This window comes from Molossus molossus, unplaced genomic scaffold, assembly GCF_014108415.1.
Source record: "Molossus molossus isolate mMolMol1 unplaced genomic scaffold, mMolMol1.p scaffold_m16_p_4, whole genome shotgun sequence".
NCBI classification, from domain to species: Eukaryota; Metazoa; Chordata; class Mammalia; order Chiroptera; family Molossidae; genus Molossus; species Molossus molossus.
Window position 1 is genome coordinate 29,715,595 of NW_023425377.1, and position 6,729 is coordinate 29,722,323.

Consider the following 6,729-nt stretch of genomic DNA (forward strand, 5'->3'; position numbering starts at 1 on the left):
TTCTTTTTATTTATGATTGAGATAAATAATTATTGGTGCATAATAAAATATCACCAAATAGCCATGTTATTGCTATCTCATTAAATCTTCACAGGAGTCCTTTTAAGAAGTTTTCCCATTTTTTGACATGGAGACAAAAAAAAACAAACAAAAAAACAATTCAAAGCATCAATGAAACAAAGAACTGGTTCTTTGAAAAGATAAACAAGATTGATGGACCTTTAGATAGACACACCAAGAAACAAAGAGAGAGAACCCAAATACACAAAATCAGAAATGAAAGAGGAGAAATAATAACTGACACCACAGAAATACAAAGGATTGTTAACAAATATTATGAACAATTATACGGCAACAAATTTGACAATCTAAGTGAAATGGACCAATTTCTAGAAACACATCGTCTCCCAAAACTGAACCGGGAAGAGATAGAAAACTTGAACAGACCAATAACAACAAAAGAAAGTGAAGATGTAATCAAGATTCTCCCAGCAAACAAAAGCCCGGCCCAGAAGGCTTCACGGAGGAATTTTACCAAACATTCAGAGAAGAACTAATACCCATTCTCCTCAAACTATTTCAAAAAATTCAAGAAGAAGGAAGACTTCCAAAGTCGTTTTATGAGGTCAGCATAATTCTAATTCCAAAACCAGTAAAAGACACTACAGAGAAAGAAAACTACAGGCCAATATCCCTGATGAACATAGATGCCAAAATCCTGAACAAAATACTAGCAAATCGGATCCAGCAATACATAAAAAAAATTGTTCACCATGACCAAGTGGGATTCATCCCAGGGATGCAAGGCTGGTACAGTATTCGCAAATCAATAAATGTGATACACCACATAAACAAAATGAAACATAAAAATCATATGATCATATCAATAGACGCTAAAAAAGCATTTGACAAAATCCAGCACCCATTTCTGATGAAAACGCTCAGCAATCTGGGATAGAGGGATCATATCTCAACATAATTAAGGCCATATATGAGAAGACCTACAGCCAACATCATACTCAATGAGCAGAAACTAAAAGCATTTCCCTTAAGAACAGGAACAAGACAAGGATACCTACTTTTGCCACTCTTATTTAACATAGTACTAGAAGTCTTAGCCATAGCAATCTTGAAAAAGAAGAACAGAGTTGGAGGGATCACATTACCAGATTTCAGGTTATACTACAAAGCAACTGTAATCAAAACAGCCTGGTACTGGCACAAGAAGAGGCAGATAGATCAATGGAATAAAATAGAGAACCCAGAAATGGACCCAAGACAATATGCTCAATTAATATTTGACAAAGGGGGCAAGAGTATATAGTGGAGTAAAAGGCAGCCTCTTTAATAAATGGTGTTGGGAAAATTGGCATTGTTCATATATGCATGAACAATAGACATGGACAACAAATCTGGGGACAGGGCAGGGAGGGGAGAGAATCAGGGCGGGGAAAAGGAGAAACATCTGTAACAAAAATAAATTAATTAATATATAAAAAAAGAAGTTTTCCCATTTTATACATGAGAAAGTGAAATCTTGGAGAACATACCAAACTTGCCCAAGGTCAGGGTTCTCAAATGGGGGAGCTGAGATTTGATCCGAGGCCTGAATCTCCTCCAAAGTCTCTGCCAACTTCTCTCTCCTCAGCAACCTTTCTGCTTGTTTCCATGCAACCTGTCAGTCAGCTTTCTATTTCCTCCCCTGTCAGGCATAGCAGAAACTCGGCCAGGATGAGATCATCATCTAAACTGACACATTTCTTCAGAATTTTAAAGTACCCCCATTTCTTCAACTAATATGATACATATGAATGGTGGCCAAAGGGTCTGGGTTTTAGGAAGGCTACTTCTGTTTCTTCTATTTCCATGATAACGTAGAAACAATATTAAGGTTACAAGAACATTTTAGGTCTAAGCCAACTACATTTAGATAACTTTCAGGCAACTAAGACAAATATGCAAACTAAAAAGAAATCAATATCTAAGAAATTCACAGGTACAATGAAATGAAATTAATAAATGAGCTATATCTGAATTGGCCCCATTTCTCTGCTGAGGAAAACCTCTGCTGGTAACACCAGGGAATGATTGGTGGGGTTTCAACCTGTCTCTCGCAGAAGCTCAGGGCAGAGGCAGTGGTTCTGATGCAAACACTGGACTCAGAATTGCGGCCAAATCCTGACCCTCCTGAGTATTAGCTGTGATCTTGAGCAAATTAATGATCTTTCTAAGCCTCATTTTGTCTTGGTAAATTAGTGCAATGAAAGCGTTGACATGAGAAGGTTTATATGAAGATGAAACAAGGTGGTTCTTCTAAGTGTCTGTATTCAGTACACGGTTGCTGTTATTTTTATGCCACATCCTCCAAACATTCCAAAATCTCCTTAGTGACAGAATCTAAGATGCAGTTCCATGATCCAAAGGCACATTTTTAGGTCACCAAACCAGGTCAGTAAACCAGTCAGTTGAATCATTTATTTGGGTTTTTTCCTTCTACTCTATACCCTTTTGAATTGTGTCTTTAGCAGTTTAGACAAAGAAACCCTTGAGCCATTGAACGTGTTGTGGTTCGTCCCTGGCCCTGGTCAGGTTGAGCGGGAGGCAACCAGTCTATGTGTCTCTCTAACGTTGATGTTTCTCTCTCTTCCTCTCTCTCTGTCTCCCTCCTTCCCACTCTATCTGATGATAAATAGAAAAGTATCCTCAGGTGAGGATTTAAAAAAAAGAAAGAAAGAAACAGAAAATAGTATTGGGTCATTTCCCTGATCAAAAGCCCCTGGGGGCTTCCTCTTATCCTAAGGACCAAGTTCAAGCTCCCACAGTGACCCTCTAGGCCCTCCGTCATCTGAAGCCCCACCGCCCAGAGAGCCTGGTTTCCACCTCACCCACACAGCGCAGGCACACTGCCCAAGTTTAGGTCCTCAACCCCCCTCAGGGCATTGGCAGCCCATTCTCTCTACACAGAATGCGTTCCTCCCCAGCACCCCAACATTTTCTTCACCAGCTAGCCCCTACAGGCCTCAGTGTAGCCATTTTGACTTCTACTGAAAGTTTCCTGATTGTCCCAGATTAGCACCCCCCCCTCCCCTAGCAATCTGTACTCCTTTGCAGCTCTTATCACAGGAATAATTGTGTGATCATTACTAAGTCTCCATCTTCCCACCGGAACGTAGCACCATGACTGTCCTCGGTTCTCCTCCCTGTTCTCAGCCCCCAGCGCAGCTCGGCCTGGTTCCGCACCCAGCGCACAGCTCACCACGCTCAAGACTGCGCCAGGGCGCCGAGTGAGAACTAGGGGTGGAATCATGGGCCGTGTGTACTGAGAGGAGCCCTGAGTTCTCCCCGATCCAGACTCGGCAGGAAGGATGCTCTGCATGCACTTGACTCCTGGGGTGAGTGTGCATTCAGGACACAGCAGTTACCTGATGCACCCTGGATGCTGCGTCATTTCCCGTTGGCAGCTTTTGTCGCAGACTCACCGGCCCTCAGCTACGGTCTGCGCGCGTGCGCACCCTTGTCTCATCACGAGATCCTCATCTCCCTGAGAGCAAGATTCAGGTTAGTTTCCTCCACTGCACCTAGCTCAGAGATTTTGCACAGAGTAAAAACTTAGTAAATACCTCGTAAAACACACAGACAGTTGTTTTTTCTGTCCCCTTGTAAAGACTATAATAGCAGCCCCCCCCCCCTCTTGGCCCTGCAGGAGTCACGATCCATTCTCCCCATAGACAGACCCCCGTAGACAGACCCCCTCCCCTCCTTTGAAGGATTCAGCTACCATGCTTCTGAAGCACGTTTCATACAATAATTATGAGTATTATGATCTTTCTTTCAAAGCTTCTTGAATGCACTTTCTTAGAGCAAATACTGTGAAGTATGTTGAATATAAATGTCAAAAGTTATTCTGTTTTCAAGACAATCCCTTATTCATTTCTCATCAGTCCATCCTATTCTACTATTTATTTTTTAATGCAGTCTGAGGCATTCCTTTCTCAACTAAGCCACCTAATTACATGAAAGAATCATAAAACCAGTAGAATCTCAAATATTAAGAAAGAAGTTCACGTTAAAACATATTTGTTTCCCGCCTAGTTAAACATCATAGTAACTGTGATGAGAGACAGCATTTACCTGAGATTGTACGATCCAAAGAAATATGTGCTGTCTTAACAAATCCTTGTGAAAAGTCAGGGCTAAAAGAGAAAAAGAAAAAAAGTAGTGTGTTTTGGACTTTATTTACTATCTTGTATTTGACATTTAAAAAAAAAAAGTAAGTTCTCAACTCGGCAAAGTTCCTGTACAGTGATTTTTCAAAGTGAATAATAAAAAGTGAACTAAACTTAGAAGAGAAAAATGCAAAAATAAAATGAAGTGTAGAAGTGACTCAGTGTGAGTACGCACATGCGTGCACACACACACACACACACACACACACACACGTGTGCATGGGCCTCACTGTGGGTAAGACTGGATCCCCACACAGCAAATTCACCGAGCGCTGTGCTAATGCAGTCTGCCACTTTCTGCTGGACACCGGGAGAGACTCTGCGTGTCTCCTGTTTTATTCAATTATACTGTGGCAGACCTGAAAAGGAGTCCAGGAAACTGTGAAACCCTGAACTCGAACTGAAAGAGGCAGGATGACCAACTTTTTCTCACAGAGATCAAGGAAACTGAAAGAAGGGTTTACATAACCGGGTTCAAGCTTGGCCTCATTCTTCAGCTCACCCTGCTCTCTGGGGTTGGGGCCGGCCGCAGCCTTTCATCACGGGCCAGTTCTCAGGAGTGTGAGCAGCCATCTGCAGAGCATGGAATGGGAACTTTTGACATAAAGGAGCCCACTAACCTGCTCAAGGTGACTCCTTGATGGCAATTCATGGCGTAGCATTTAATATCAAGTCATGGTTTGGCAAGACTTCTTTTGCAGCACGTACCCTACAGTAACATATGCAGGGATCACAACGCTTTCATTAGGAAAGCAAGGTTATCGTTTTTAGAGATGCTCTACCCTGGCCTTTGGGAGGAATACCACATCTATCGAATGGAACCCAGTAAATAATACCTGCCGGGGTGTCTCTGCTATCCACATCAGGCCAGGACATGATTAGCAGACAGGCAGCAAAAAAGGCAAAGATTATAGAGTTCTTATCAAGCATGAGCTAAGTGCTTTATGAGCATTTTCTCACTTAATACCCCCACTACCCTGTGTAGTTAGATTGACAGTAGTTCTGTTTTACAAATGAGTAAACTGAGGCTCAGTTAGGTAACTTGCCATAATTAACTTCTAGAACAGTGAACACTCAAGTATTTGTAGGAGGGAGGAGAAGAGGGAGGAGGGAGGGGAAATCGAATAAGGAAACCATGATTGTAGTCAAAATAAGGAGTGAGGAAAGTCTAGCTCAGAGCAATGGTTGTGGGATCAGAGAGGAGCAAGGAGATGCATATATTTGAAGAAGTAATATTAAAACATTAATAAAAACAAATATTTAGCACTTGCTACGTGCCAGGCACTGTTCTGTTTTACTTATATTAACATACATTATATTTTTTATTGAATTATATCAACTGATTTTTACTTATTTGTTACTTATATTAACATTTAATTCTACCCATTTTACAAACCCATTTTACAAATGAGGTCAAATGCTTTACTTAGGTCAGGTTCCCCCGAAGCAGATTCTGAGATGGGTCTTGTGCAAGTGATGTATCCAGGGGGTGGGAGACGCACGTGCCTCTGTGAGAACCCTGGAGTATGAATAATGCCACAGGTTGAACTGATCTGAGGCAGAGACTGAACATTTATACTCTCTATCAGTTAGTCATTGGCTGTAGCCAGGGGTTAGGGTTCAGACAATTTTCCAGAAAAAGGACAGCATGAGTTGTTAGCAGCCAATGTTCATCATCATCAATGACATTGCCAACACCCTCATCACCACCAACATCACTGTCATTATCAACATCATCAACATTATCAACATCATCATCCACATCAGCCGGGAGACGCATGCACCTTCCTCGATTAGGGAATCTGGGTGAGGCATCAACAGGGTCCACTGCATCAAGTGGTGCCCCTCAAACCATCAACCTGGTGCCGGTGTCCTCAAACTGATGACCAGACGATACTGCCTTCTCTAACTGTATCCTCTGGTTAAGTCTCAGAATTGTTTCAGAAACACACTGCTCAGATTGTGCACCTTATGTTTGAGTGGAATGAGATACCAGGAACAGACAACAGAGGCAATGAATTTAATCAGAGAGGTGAGGGAGGTCATCCACCAGAAAAAATGACTGAGTGCTGGGAGGGAGCCAGGGTTTTTTTCCATAAAAGATCAATCATATCACCCTGGCCTGTTTGGCTCAGCGGTTGGAGGGTCGGCCCATGGTCCAGAGAGACCCAGGTTCAGTTCCCGCTAAGGGCATGTGCCTCAGCTGCAGTTTGTCCCTGGCCCCGGTTGGGGTTGTGTGGGTGGCAGCCACTTGATGTGTCTCTCTTACATTGATGTTTCTCTCTCTCTGCCTCCCTCCCTCTCTCCCTCTTGCTCTATCTGAAGATAAATGCAAAAAAAATGTCCTTGGGTGAGGATAAAAACAAAAAGTTCAAGAACATTAATTCTGTTATCAGAAAACATCAGTAGCTCTCCATTGCCTTTAGAATAATGGCTTAACTTAGAATGGTTTCTAGAAGTCCCCAAAATCTGATGTCAGCCCACTGACTACTTGCTCAGGTGC